This window comes from Cryptomeria japonica, unplaced genomic scaffold (genome assembly GCF_030272615.1).
Source record: "Cryptomeria japonica unplaced genomic scaffold, Sugi_1.0 HiC_scaffold_138, whole genome shotgun sequence".
Lineage (NCBI taxonomy): Eukaryota > Viridiplantae > Streptophyta > Pinopsida > Cupressales > Cupressaceae > Cryptomeria > Cryptomeria japonica.
Window position 1 is genome coordinate 87,501 of NW_026728960.1, and position 15,000 is coordinate 102,500.

General features: G+C 59.8%; 1 non-coding gene across 1 annotated transcript; it reads right to left on the reverse strand.

Annotated features, from left to right (window-relative positions):
- Window positions 1-3,635: 3,635 nt before the first annotated feature.
- Window positions 3,636-3,754, reverse strand: LOC131866266 (5S ribosomal RNA). The gene has a single exon (XR_009364889.1). It is a non-coding gene; the product is annotated as a 5S ribosomal RNA (ribosomal RNA).
- Between the last annotated feature and the right edge of the window lie 11,246 nt (window positions 3,755-15,000).

Consider the following 15,000-nt stretch of genomic DNA (forward strand, 5'->3'; position numbering starts at 1 on the left):
GCTCCGAAGTGTGCTCCAAGGTGCGGCGTGCACGAAGTCGGAGCCCGGTTTGCCCCGGGTGCGCACCTCGCGTGCACCTTCGCCGCGGTGGGCACCATGGCGTGCACGAAGTCGGAGCCCGGTTTGCCCCGGGTGCGCACCTCGCGTGCACCTTCGCCGGGGTGGGCACCTTGGTGTGCAGACCTTGGCTGGGTTGCGCGCCCTGGTGGGCACCATGGTGCGCACCAAGGAGCGCTCCGAAGTGTGCTCCAAGGTGCGGCCTGCACGAAGTCGGAGCCCGGTTTGCCCCGGGTGTGCACCTCGGGTGGGCACCTTGGTGCGCATGCCTTGCCTGGGCTGCGCACCAGGGCGGGCTCAAGATGGCACCCGCGTTCCTTTTTTTTCACTATCTTTCAAAACGGAAATTTTAAAATCTCATTTTTTTTTGCCTTTTTCTGGAAATTAGTGAAGGCAGCGCATCAAAGGTGCGCACCTCGCTGCCCACCACGGTGCGCAACGCCGGTGGGCACCCGGGAGTGCTTCGAAGTGTGCTCCAAGGTGCTGCGTGCACGTTGTCGGAGCCCGGTTTGCCCCGGGTGCGCACCTCGCGTGCACCTTCGTCGGGGTGGGCACCTTGGCTGGGTTTGCCCCGGCTGCGCTCCGAAGCGGGGTTATTGGAGCGCCGCCTCTTTTTTTGTCGGAGCGTTTGGTGGGGTTTCTCGCATTGGCTCTTCCGAGGCCCGGTTGCCACCCTGGCGCGCACGAAGTCGGAAGTAGGGTTAATTGCCCGGGTGCGCACCTTTGCCAGGGTGGGCACCTTACCTGGGCTGCGCACCAGGGCGGGCTCAAGATGGCACGCGCGTTCCGTTTTTTTCACTATCTTTCAAAACGGAAATTTTAAAATCTCCTTTTTTTTTTGCCTTTTCTGGAAATTAGTGAAGGCAGCGCATCAAAGGTGCGCACCTCGCTGCCCACCTTGGTGTGCTCTGAGGTGCGCACCCGGGAGCGCTACGAAGTGTGCTCCAAGGTGCGGCGTGCACGTTGTCGGAGCCCGGTTTGCCCCGGGTGCGCACCTCGCCTGCACCTTGGCCGGGGTGGGCACCTTGGCTGGGTTTGCCCAGGGTGCGCTCCGAAGCGGGGTTACTGGAGCGCCCCCTCTTTTTTTGTCAGAGCGTTTGGTGGGGTTTCTCGCATTGGCTCTTCCCAGGCCCGGTTGTTGGGTGCGCTCCCACCCTGGCGCGCGCGAAGTTGGAAGTTGGGTTAATTGCCCGGGCGCGCACCTTCGCCAGGGTGGGCACCTTGGTGCGCACACCTTGGCTGGGCTGCGCACCAGGGCGGGCTCAAGATGGCACCAGCATTCCCTTTTTCTCACTATCTTTCAAAACGGAAATTTTAAAATCTCGTTTTTTTTTTGCCTTTTATGGAAATTAGTGAAGGCATCGCATCAAAGGTGCGCACCTCGCTGCCCACCTTGGTGTGCTCCGAGGTGCCCACCACGGTGCGCAACGCCGGTGCGAACCCGGGAGCGCCCCGATGTGTGCTCCAAGGTGCGGCGTGCACGAAGTCGGACCCCGGTTTGCCCCGGGTGCGCACCTCGCGTGCACCTTGGTGCGCACACCTTGGCTGGGTTGCGCGGCCTGGTGGGCACCATGGTGCGCACCAAGGAGCGCTCCGAAGTGTGCTCCAAGGTGCGGCGTGCACGAAGTCGGAGCCCGGTTTGCCCCGGGTACGCACCTCGCGTGCACCTTCGCCGGGGTGGGCACCTCGGCTGGGTTGCGCGCCCTGGTGCGCACCAAGGAGCGCTCCGAAGTGTGCTCCAAGGTGCGGCGTGCACGAAGTCGGAGCCCGGTTTGCCCCGGGTGCGCACCTTCGCCGCGGTGCGCACCATGGCGTGCACGAAGTCGGAGCCCGGTTTGCCCCGGGTGCGCACCTCGCGTGCACCTTCGGCGGGGTTGCGCGCCCTGGTGGGCACCATGGTGCGCACCAAGGAGCGCTCCGAAGTGTGCTCCAAGGTGCGGCGTGCACGAAGTCGGAGCCCGGTTTGCCCCGGGTGCGCACCTCGCGTGCACCTTCGGCGGGGTTGCGCGCCCTGGTGGGCACCATGGTGCGCACCAAGGAGCGCTCCGAAGTGTGCTCCAAGGTGCGGCGTGCACGAAGTCGGAGCCCGGTTTGCCCCGGGTGCGCACCTCGCGTGCACCTTCGCCGCGGTGGGCACCATGGCGTGCACGAAGTCGGAGCCCGGTTTGCCCCGGGTGCGCACCTCGCGTGCACCTTCGCCGGGGTGGGCACCTCGGCTGGGTTGCGCGCCCTGGTGCGCACCAAGGAGCGCTCCGAAGTGTGCTCCAAGGTGCGGCGTGCACGAAGTCGGAGCCCGGTTTGCCCCGGGTGCGCACCTCGCGTGCACCTTCGCCAGGGTGGGCACCTCGGTGCGCACACCTTCTCAATGTTTTCTTGCCTTTTCTGGAAATTGGTGAAGGCAGCGCATCAAAGGTGCGCACCTCGGTGTGCTCCGAGGTGCGAACCCGAGAGCGCTCCGAGGTGCCCACGAAGTCGAAAGTCGGGTTAATTGCATTGTTTTCCCCGGGTGCGCTCCGAGGTGCGCAACATCGGCGCGCACCAAGGAGGGCTCCGAAGTGTGCTCCAAGGTGCGCACGATGGCGTGCACCTCTGGTGCGCACGATTCGGAGCTCGGTTTGACCGGGGTGCGCACACCTTGGCTGGGTTGCGCACCTTTTGTGCGCTCCAAGGTGCGCACGAAGTCGGAGCTCGGTTTGCCCCGGGTGCGCACCTTCGCCAGGGTGCGCACCTTGATGCGCACGCCTTGGCTGGGCTGCGCACCTTGGTGGGCGCCATGGTGCGCACCTTTCGTGCGCTCCAAGGTGCGCACGAAGTCGGAGCTCGGTTTGCCCCGGGTGCGCACCTTGGTGGGCGCCATGGTGCACTCCGAGGTGCCCAAGATTGGTGCGCACCAAGGAGCGCTCCGAAGTGCGCTCCAAGGTGCGCGCGAAGTCGAAAGTTGGGTTAATTGTCCGGTTTGCCTCGGGTGCGCACCTTGCGTGCACCTTCGCCAGGGTGGGCGCCTTGGTGCGCACACCTTGGCTGGGCTGCGCACACCTTGGCACCCGCGTTTCCTTCATTTTAAATTTTTTTTTTTTACAATCTCTCAAGTGGGAAATTCTATAATCTCAACTTTTTTTGCCTTTTCAGGAAACTTTTGAATGGAGCGCATCATTGGTGCGCTCCGAAGTGTGCTCCAAAGCTCTCTCCAGCTGCGTGCACCTGCCCCGGCCGCGCACCCGGCCCCGCCCAGCTTCGCTCACCTGTCCCGGGCGTCTGGTGCGGAACCTTAGAGTAAGAAACATCACCGTGCACCTTGGCCAACGTGCGCGACTCGACCGAGCGCGCACTGGCCGAGGTGCACACCGATTTCACCTGGGTGCGCGCGCAGCACCTCGGGCGCACCGGGGTGCGCGCACAACGCCCGGGTTGCACCGTGGCCTGTGTGCTCGGGGCGCCTCGGGTGCGCGCTCGGTGTCGCCCCCCGCGCGCGCGGTAGTGCGGGCAGCGCACCCCGGCCCGGCCCGGCCCCGACGAGAACGCAAACGGGCAAAAGGTTTATTCAAATAGCATTGCGACGCCCGGCGAAAAACTAAAAAAGGGTGCAACACCGGGACTTCCCGGGAGGTCACCCATCCCAGTACTACTCCGGCCCAAGCGCGCTTAACTGCGGAGTTCTGATGGGATCCGGTGCACTAACGCTGGTATGATCGCACCCGTTATGAGCTTGTCGCAGTGTGTACTTAGCAAACCGCGACCCACGTGCGAATCCACCCCGGCCACCCACCCCCGTCGAGGTGCACACCCTCCCTCGCGAAGTGCGCCCCGTTCGCCAAGTGTGAGCCCTGCCCGGGTGCGCGCACCTTGCTAGGGCGTCGGGTGTGCACCCGGCCCGGCCTACGTGCGTGCACCTGGAGGGGGCGTCGTGTGCGTGCAGTGTCCCGTCTGCAACGCGGTGCCCACACACCACCTCGGGCGCAACGACCTGCGCTCACATGTGGGCCGAGTGCACCTTGGTGCATGTTCGGGGCGCCTCGGGTGCACGCTCGATCTTGCCCCGGTGCACCAAGGCGCTCGGTTTGCCCCGGGTGCGCACTTGGTGCAAGGTGGGCACCCAAAATAGGGATCAAGCACCAAAACACAAGTTTCGGGATGCAAAATGGGACCCAAGGACCACAAATGCGTTCCAAGACCCATGATGGGTCCACGAGAACAAAAATGTGTTCCGAGACTTAATAAACAAATATTGGGTTTTAGGAGAAGAAACATGCTCTGATGCCCAAAACGAGAATCGACCCCGAAAAGGCCACAGGCCAAAAGTGGGATGCGAGACAAAAAAAAATGGGACCCGAGGACCAAAATTGGGTTCCCAGGTCGAAGACAGGGCAACCGGACAAGAAACGACCTCTAAGGCTCGAAATGAGTCCCGACGACTAAAACTTGACAAGAAGCACCCATCAGGCACCCAACTCGACACCCATGGGATGCCGACCCACCCGGGCTTCCACCTAGCACACCTTGGCACCCACCCACCCTCGCACCCAACCTCGCACCCAACTTAGCACCTTTGAACCCACATTGGCACTCACCCTGACCCTGGCACCTTGGAACCCACATTGGCACTCACCTTGACCCTGGCACCCACCTTTGCACTCACCTTGGGACCCACCCTGGCTCCCACCTCGGCACCCACCCAGACACCCACCTTGGTTCCTTGGCACCCACCTTGGATCCTTGGCACCCACCCCGACACCCACCTTGGCACGCAACTTGGCTACTTGCCACCCACCTTGGCTCCTTGACGCCCACCCCGACAACCACCCCGTGACCTACCCTGGCTAGGGTTGGTGCACACCCACCCTGGTGCCCACCTTGGCACCCACCCTATGACCCACCTTGGCACGCACCTTAGTACCCACCCCGTTACCCACCCTAGGACCCACCCCGTGACCCACCTTGGCCAGGGTGGGTGCACCCACCCTAGTGCCCACCTTGGCACCCACCCATCCTAGCACCCAGCCTGTGACCGGGCTTGGAACCCAACCTTGCACCCGCACCCGTCTTGGCCAGTGTGGGTGCGCACCCATCCTGGCACCCACGTTGTGACACACCCTTTAACCCACGCACCCTAGCACCCACGTTGGCACCCACCTTGGAACCCAACCTAGCAACTTGGCACCCACCCCGTGACCCACCTTGGCATCCACCATAGCAGTCACCGACTTGGCACCCACCTCGGCACCCACCTTGACACTTGTGGACCCACCTTGCCACTCACCCTAGCATCGACCCATCCTAGCACCCACCCTGGCACCTTTGCACCCTAGCACTCACCCATCCTAGCACCTAACCTGTGACCCACCTTGACACTCACCCTCGCACCCACCTTGGAACCCAACCTAGCACCCACCCACCCTGACACCAACCCTAGCACCTACCCACCCTTGCACCCACCCTGTGACCCATCTTGGCACCCACCCATCCTACCACTCAACCTATCACCCACCTTCTCACCCACCTTGGCATCCACCTTAGCACCCACCCACACTGGCACCTTGGCACCCACCTCGGGCAAGGTGGGTGCACACCCACCCTGGCACCCAATTTAGAACCCACCGAGCATGTTACCCACCTTGGCACCCACATTGCAGCCCACCCTAGTACCCACCCTATGACCCACATTGGCATCCACACCCTAGCACCCAGGCACCTCGACACCCGCCTTGACACCCACCCTAGCACTGAACCTGTGACCCACCTTGGAACTCACCCTAGAACCCACCCACCCTGTGAACCACCTTGGCATCCACCTTAGCACCCACCCACCTTGGCACCCACTCTAGCACTCACCCATCCTAACACCCAACTTGTTACCCACCTTGGCACCCGCCCTCGCGTCCACCTTGAAACCCACCCTAGCACCCACCCACGCAGGAGCCCACCTTGGCACCCAACCTAACACCCACGCATCCTGGCACCCAACTTGTGACCCACCTTGGAACCCACCCTAGTACCCACCTTTGAACCCACTATATCACCAACCCACCTTGGCACCCACCCTATGACCCTCTTTGGAATCCACCCTAGCACGCACCCACCCTGGCACCCACCATGGAGCGCACCCTAGCACCCACCCACCTCGGCACGCACCTCAACACCCACCTTGGTGTGCGCACTGCGCCAACCTCTCAAAGACCCTATGTGGTGCGCTCCAAAGTGTACACCTTTGGTGCGCTCCAAGGTGCGCACCTTTGGTGCACACCGAGGTGCACACCAAAGTGTGCACCGAGGTGAGCACCAAAGTGCACTCCAGGGTGCACACCAAGGCGTGCACCTTTGGTGCGGTCAATGCAAACGAATTCGGAAGTTGGGGTCGATGTCCTAATCGCTGCTGCAGACTACACGTATGAGAATCGGACAAATAGCTTTATATAGGGGAGGTGTTGCGTTTGATGGGTCGACTCCCCTGGTTGTGTGCACTGCACCAACTTCAAAGACCCTGTCTTGTTTAAGAAGTCAAAAGTTGGGGTGGATGTCCTAATCATTGCTGCAGTCTACGCATGTATGAGAATCAGACAAATAGCTTATATAGGGGAGGTGTTGCATTCGGTGGGTTGACTCCCCTGGTTGTGCGCACTGCGCCAACCTCAAAGACCCCGCATAGCAGAAGAAGTCGGAAGTCGGATTTTGGTGAGCACCAAGGCGTGCACCTTTGGTGCGGTCAACGCAGACGAATTCAGAAGTTGGGGTGGATGTCCTAATCGTTGTTGCAGGCTACACATGTATGAGAATCAGACAAATAGCTTATATAGGGGAGGTGTTGGGTTTGATGGGTCAACTCCCTTGGTTGTGCGCATTACGCCAACCTCAAAGACCTTGTTTTCGTTAAGAAGTCAAAAGTTGGGGTCAATGTCCTAATGGCTCCTGCAGGCTACACATGTATGAGAATCGGACAAATAGCTTATATAGGGGAGGTGTTGGGTTTGATGGGTCGACTCCCCTGGTTGTGCGCATTACGTCAACCTCAAAGACCTTGTTTTCGTTAAGAAGTCAAAAGTTGGGGTCGATGTCCTAATTGCTCCTGTAGACTACACATGTATGAGAATCAGACAAATAGCTTATATAGGGGAGGTGTTGGGTTTGATGGGTTGACTCCCCTAGTTGTTCGCATTACACCAACCTCAAAGACCTTGTTTTCGTTTAGAAGCCGAAAGTTGGGGTCGATGTCCTAATTGCTCCTGCAGGCTACGCATGTATGAGAATCAGACAAATAGCTTATATAGGGGAGGTGTTGGGTTTGATGGGTCGACTCCCCTGGTTGTGCGCATTGCGCCAACCTCAAAGACCCTGCATTGCGGATGAAGTCGAAAGTCAGAGTTTGGTGTGCTACAAGGTGTGGTCGAAGGTGCTCACCTAGGTGTGCACCTTTGGAGCACAGGAAAAGTGCCCTCCAAAAGTGCGCACCTTTGGAGTGCACAAAAGTGCCCTCCAAAAGTGCGCACCTTTGGAGCGCAGAAAAGTGCCCTCCAAAAAGTGCCCTCCAAAAGTGCGCACCTTTGGAGCGCAGAAAAGTGCCCTCCAAAAGTGCGCACCTTTGGAGCGCAGAAAAGTGCCCTCCAAAAAGTGCCCTCCAAAAGTGCGCACCTTTGGAGCGCAGAAAAGTGCCCTCCAAAAGTGCGCACCTTTGGAGCGCAGAAAAGTGCCCTCCAAAAAGTGCCCTCCAAAAGTGCGCACCTTTGGAGCGCAGAAAAGTGCCCTCCAAAAAGTGCCCTCCAAAAGTGCGCACCTTTGGAGCGCAGAAAAGTGCCCTCCAAAAAGTGCCCTCCAAAAGTGCGCACCTTTGGAGCGCAGAAAAGTGCCCTCCAAAAAGTGCCCTCCAAAAGTGCGCACCTTTGGAGCGCAGAAAAGTGCCCTCCAAAAAGTGCCCTCCAAAAGTGCGCACCTTTGGAGCGCAGAAAAGTGCCCTCCAAAAGTGCGCACCTTTGGAGCGCACAAAAGTGCCCTCCAAAAGTGCGCACTTTTGGTGCGCACCAAGGCGCTGGTTCGGTCGTTGCAGGCGAGTTCGGAAGTTGGGGTCGATGTCCTGAGCGGAGGTGCAAACTACACAGGTGTCGGAATCGGACAAATAGCTTATATAGGGGAGGTGTATGCTTCGATGGGTCGACTCCCCAGGTTGAGCGCACCGCGCCAACCTCAAAGACCCTACGGTATGGATGAAGTCGGAAGTTGGGTCCGATGACCAATTCGATTAGTAGGTATGCTCATGAGGTCGGAATTTGGGTCCGATGACCTGCCATGTGCAGGAAGGCGAATGTTGACACTGTGCGTTGCAAGGTGCACACCAAGGCGCTGGTGCGGTCTTTTTAGTCGAGTTCGGAAGTTGGGGTCGATGTCCTGATCGGAGGTGCAAGCTACACAGGTGTGGGAATCGGACAAATAGCTTATATAGGGGAGGTGTATGCTTCGTTGGGTCGACTCCCCGGGTTGAGCGCACCGCGCCAACCTCAAAGACCCTACGGTATGGATGAAGTCGGAAGTTGGGTCCGATGACCGATTCGATATGTAGGCATACTCGCGAGGTCGGAATTTGGGTCCGATGACCTGCCACGTGCAGGAAGGCGAATGTTGGCACTGTGCGTTGCAAGGTGCGCACCAAGGCGCTGGTTCGGTCGTTGGAGGCGAGTTCGGAAGTTGGGGTCGATGTCTTGATCGGAGGTGCAAACTACACAGGTGTGGGAATCGGACAAATAGCTTATATAGGGGAGGTGTATGCTTCGTTGGGTCGACTCCCCGGGTTGAGCGCACCGCGCCAACCTCAAAGACCCTACGGTATGGATGAAGTCGGAAGTTGGGTCCGATGACCGATTCGATATGTAGGCATACTCGCGAGGTCGGAATTTGGGTCCGATGACCTGCCATGTGCAGGAAGGCGAATGTTGGGACTGTGCGTCGCAAGGTGCGCACCAAGGCGCTGGTGCCGTCGTTGCAGTCGAGTTCGGAAGTTGGGGTCGATGTCCTGGTCAGAGGTGCAAACTACACAGGTGTGGGAATCGGACAAATAGCTTATATAGGGGAGGTGTATGCTTCGATGGGTCGACTCCCTGGGTTGAGCGCACCGCGCCAACCTCAAAGACCCTACAGTATGGATGAAGTCGGAAGTTGGGTCCGATGACCGATTCGATACGTAGGCATATTGGCGAGGTCTGAATTTGTGTCCGATGACCTGCCATGCGCAGGAAGGCGGAATTTGGGTCCGATGACCGAGTTGATGGCGTGCCATGCGCAGAAAGGCGGAATTTGGGTCCGATGACCGAGTTGATGTTGATGGCCCGCCATGCACAGGAAGGCGGAATTTGGGTCCGATGACCGATTTGAAGGCGTGCCATACGCAAAAAGGCGGAGTTTGGGTCCGATGACCGAGTTGATATTGATGGCCCGCCATGCGCAGGAAGGCGGAATTTGGGTCCGATGACCTGACATACGCATGGAGTCCGACTCGGGGGCCGATGTTCGATTCGATGACTTGCATTGTGGGTAAAGTCGGAAGTTGTGGTCTTTGACCCGATTCGATGACCAGACTTCGGCTGCTTGAGAATCGGACAAATAACTTATATAGGGGAGGTAGTGTTCTCGAGCATCCTCCCCCCGTGCCCGTTTATGTCGATTGATGCTGGTGCTCGACTGGTTGGAGCGCTCGGATGCAAAAATCTTGCACCAGGATTTATCGATTGTGATGGACACGGCAAGTCTCCTGATTGCTATGCAGGAGCTCATCGTGAATCTCTATGCGGCCTTGGTATGGACTCGACCTGCGGAATGGTTCGGCAATGGTAGTCGCTCCAACACGTCCTTGCAATGGCCACAGAGGTGATTCGACTAGAGCTCCAGTCTAGCTTTTGGGTTGCTTGGCGGACTGGTATAGCCGCGATCGAGTTCCGGCCATGAACGTTTTAGATAGCTCTTGGGCTTTCTGGGACGGAAGTCGGAAGTTTGGGCTGTTGTCCGATTTGATGACCATTCTTCGGATGTGTGAGAATCGGACAAATAACTTATATAGGGGACTGTGTTGTCTCACGCAGCCCCCTCCGTGCCCCTCTATCTCGACCGATGTTGGTGCTTGAAAGGGTTGGGATCGCTCGGATTTATAAACGTGCACCACCATTTGTCGAGTGTGAGGGACGCGGCAGGTCTCCTAAATGCTATGCGAGCGCTCTCTGAGAATCTCTATCCGGCCTCGACACAGACTAGTCTTGCTGAATGGTTTGGCACTGGTAGTCGATCCAACACGTCGTTGTTGTGGCCGCCTAGGCGATTCGATTCGAGCCCCCGTCTAGCTTTTGGGTTGCTTGGCGGATTTTGCCCTATCCGCAAGTGAGCTCGGTCCCTAAACGTTCGAGAAACCCGATTGCTATGCGCCGACTCTCTTTCTTGCGAGCCTCCATCTAGCTTTTGGGTCTCTACGGAACGGAAGTCGGAATCTGGGACCGTTGTTTGATTCGACGAGGCAGACTACGGTTGTGCGAGAATCGGACAAATAACTTATATAGGGGAGGTGTTGACTGGAGCATTCTCCCCCGTGCCCCTCTAACTCGACCAATGCTGGCGCTCGAACGGTGGTAGCGCTCGGATTTTCATTGAGCGCCAGCATTGGTCGATTTAGAGGGGCATGCGAGATTCCCGAATGCTATGCGAGGGCTCTAACGGAAATGTCTATTGGTTTCGGTATGGATGCAATTGCGAGTGGTTCGGCAAAGGTAGTCGTTCCGATGCGTCCATGTCGTGGCCAAATCGATAATTCGATTTGAGCCCTCGTATAGCATTTGGGTCTCTCGATGTGATTCCGCATTCCAGTCCCTTTGGGCACTGCTTGAGCCGCATCCCAGGGGGTTCCCTTCCCAATAATCTGCCTCGCAACCCGATTGCTATGCGGTGAGGCTCCTCGGCCGCCTCGGAACTATCTGTGTATCAGACGCATCGCGGGATAAGGGGTTGGCAACGGTAGTCGCCCCAAGCGCGTCCGATGCTTGGACCATTCCGAGGCGGCCCTGAAGCCTCTTCCGTCTAGCCGTTGGGTCCTTCTCGCCGCATCCCTCGCCTCGCACCCCGATTGCTATGCGGTGAGGCTCCTCGGCCGCCTCGGAACTATCTGTGTATCGGACGCGTCGCGGGATAAGGGGTTGTCACTGGTAGTCGCCCCAAGCGCGTCCGATGCTTGGACCATTCCGAGGCGGCCCTGAAGCCTCTTCCGTCTAGCCGTTGGGTCCTTCTCGCCGCATCCCTCGCCTCGCACCCCGATTGCTATGCGGTGAGGCTCCTCGGCCGCCTCGGAACTATCTGTGTATCGGACGCGTCGCGGGATAAGGGGTTGTCATTGGTAGTCGCCCCAAGCGCGTCCGATGCTTGGACCATTCCGAGGCGGCCCTGAAGCCTCTTCCGTCTAGCCGTTGGGTCCTTCTCGCCGCATCCCTCGCCTCGCACCCCGATTGCTATGCGGTGAGGCTCCTCGGCCGCCTTGGAACTATCTGTGTATCGGACGCGTCGCGGGATAAGGGGTTGTCACTGGTAGTCGCCCCAAGCGCGTCCGATGCTTAGACCATTCCGAGGCGGACCCGAAGCCTCTTCCGTCTAGCCGTTGGGTCCTTCTCGCCGCATCCTTCGCCTCGCACCCCGATTGCTATGCGGTGAGGCTCCTCGGCCGCCTCGGAACTATCTGTGTATCGGACGCGTCGCGGGATAAGGGGTTGTCACTGGTAGTCGCCCCAAGCGCGTCCGATGCTTGGACCATTCCGAGGCGGACCCGAAGCCTCTTCCGTCTAGCCGTTGGGTCCTTCTCGCCGCATCCCTCGCCTCGCACCCCGATTGCTATGCGGTGAGGCTCCTCGGCCGCCTTGGAACTATCTGTGTATCGGACGCGTCGCGGGATAAGGGGTTGTCACTGGTAGTCGCCCCAAGCGCGTCCGATGCTTGGACCATTCCGAGGCGGACCCGAAGCCTCTTCCGTCTAGCCGTTGGGTCCTTCTCGCCGCATCCCTCGCCTCGCACCCCGATTGCTATGCGGTGAGGCTCCTCGGCCGCCTTGGAACTATCTGTGTATCGGACGCGTCGCGGGATAAGGGGTTGTCACTGGTAGTCGCCCCAAGCGCGTCCGATGCTTGGACCATTCCGAGGCGGACCCGAAGCCTCTTCCGTCTAGCCGTTGGGTCCTTCTCGCCGCATCCCTCGCCTCGCACCCCGATTGCTATGCGGTGAGGCTCCTCGGCCGCCTTGGAACTATCTGTGTATCGGACGCGTCGCGGGATAAGGGGTTGTCACTGGTAGTCGCCCCAAGCGCGTCCGATGCTTGGACCATTCCGAGGCGGCCCCGAAGCCTCTTCCGTGTAGCCGTTGGGTCCTTCTCGCCGCATCCCTCGCCTCGCACCCCGATTGCTATGCGGTGAGGCTCCTCGGCCGCCTTGGAACTATCTGTGTATCGGACGCGTCGCGGGATAAGGGGTTGTCACTGGTAGTCGCCCCAAGCGCGTCCGATGCTTGGACCATTCCGAGGCGGCCCCGAAGCCTCTTCCGTGTAGCCGTTGGGTCCTTCTCGCCGCATCCCTCGCCTCGCACCCCGATTGCTATGCGGTGAGGCTCCTCGGCCGCCTTGGAACTATCTGTGTATCGGACGCGTCGCGGGATAAGGGGTTGTCACTGGTAGTCGCCCCAAGCGCGTCCGATGCTTGGACCATTCCGAGGCGGACCTGAAGCCTCTTCCCTCTAGCCGTTGGGGCTTTCTCGCCGCATCCCTCGCCTCGCACCCCGATTGCTATGCTGTGAGGCTCCTCGGCCGCCTTGGAACTATCTGTGTATCGGACGCATCGCGGGATAAGGGGTTGGCAGTGGTAGTCGCCCCAAGCGCATCCGATGCTTGGACCATTCCGAGGCGGCCCTGCAGCCTCTTCCGTCTAGCCGTTGGGGCCATCTCGCCGCATCCCCCACCTCGCACCACGATTGCTATGCGGTGAGGCTCCTTGGCCGCCTCGGAACTATCTGTGTATCGGACGCATCGCGGGATAAGGGGTTGTCACTGGTAGTCGCCCCAAGCGCGTCCGATGCTTGGACTATTCCGAGGCGGCCCTGCAGCCTCTTCCGTCTAGCCGTTGGGGCCATCTCGCTGCATCCCCCACCTCCTCGGCCGCCTCGGAACTATCTGTGTATCGGACGCATCGCGGGATAAGGGGTTGGCAGTGGTAGTCGCCCCAAGCGCGTCCGATGCTTGGACTATTCCGAGGCAGCCCTGCAGCCTCTTCCGTCTAGCCTTTGGGGCCATCTCGCCGCATCCCTCGCCTCGCACCCCGATTGCTATGCGGTGAGGCTCCTCGGCCGCCTGGGAACTATCTTCGTATCGGACGCATCGCGGGATAAGGGGTTGTCACTGGTAGTCGCCCCAAGCGCGTCCGATGCTTGGACTATTCCGAGGCGGCCCTGTGGCCTCTTCCGTCTAGCCGTTGGGGCCATCTCGCCGCATCCCCCACCTCGCACCCCGATTGCTATGCGGTGAGGCTCTTCGGCCGCCTTGGAACTATCTTCGTATCGGACGCATTGCGGGATAAGGGGTTGTCACTGGTAGTGGCCCCAAGCGCGTCCGATGCTTGGACTATTCCGAGGCGGCCCTGCAGCCTCTTCCGTCTAGCCGTTGGGGCCATCTCGCCGCATCCCCCACCTCGCACCCCGATTGCTATGCGGTGAGGCTCCTCGGCCGCCTTGGAACTATCTTCGTATCGGACGCATCGCGGGATAAGGGGTTGTCACTGGTAGTCGCCCCAAGCGCGTCCGATGCTTGGACTATTCCGACGCGGCCCTGTGGCCTCTTCCGTCTAGCCGTTGGGGCCATCTCGCCGCATCCCCCACCTCGCACCCCGATTGCTATGCGGTGAGGCTCCTCGGCCGCCTTGGAACCATCTTCGTATCGGACGCATCGCGGGATAGGGGGCTGTCACTGGTAGTCGCCCCAAGCGTGTCCGATGCTTGGACCATTCCTAGGCGGCCCTGAAGCCTCTTCCGTCTAGCCGTTGGGGCCTTCCCGCCCCATCCCTCGCCTCGCACCCCCGATTGCTATGCGGTGAGGCTCCTCGGCCGCCTTGGAACCATCTGTGTATCGGACGCATCGCGGGATAAGGGGTTGGCACTGGCAGTCGCCCCAAGCGCGTCCGATGCTTGGACCATTCCGAGGTGGCCCTGAAGCCTCTTCCGTCTAGCCGTTGGGGCCTTCCCGCCCCATCCCTCGCCTCGCACCCCGATTGATATGCGGTGAGGCTCCTCGGCCGCCTTGGAACTATCTGTGTATCGGACGCATCGCGGGATAAGGGGTTGGCACTGGTAGTCGTCCCAATCGCATCCGATGCTTGGACCATTCCGAGGCGGCCCTGCAGCCTCTTCCGTTTAGCCGTCGGGGCCTTCCCGCCGCATCCCTCGCCTCGCATCCCGATTCCTATGCGGTGAGTCTTCTCGGCCGCCGCGGAACTATACCTGTTATTGCTACTGCATCCTTCGGCTGGTAACCTCCTCTGCCGCCTTGGAACGTTCTCTTTGTCGGACGCGTCGCGGGATAAGGGGTTGGCACTGGTAGTCGCCCCAAGCGCGCCCGATGCATAGACCGCTCCGAGTCGACCTTGCTTTCAGCCTCTCACATGCATAGACCTCTCTGAGTCGACCCTGCAGCCTCTCACGTTTAGCCTTTGGAATCTCGCCTCACAACATGATTGCTATCCTTGATGCATCCCTTGCCTCGAGCCCTGATTGCTTTCTTGGCTGCATCCCTCCTCTCCTCACAGCCCGGTTGTCATCACTGCTTCATCCGTCGCTTCATGCATTCTGGCTGCTGGGCCCTTCCCACCGCACACCTCGATTGCTATCTCTTCTGCATCACACACCCCGATTGCTATCTCTGCTACATCCCTCGGCTCTCACTTCTGCATCCTTCGCCTC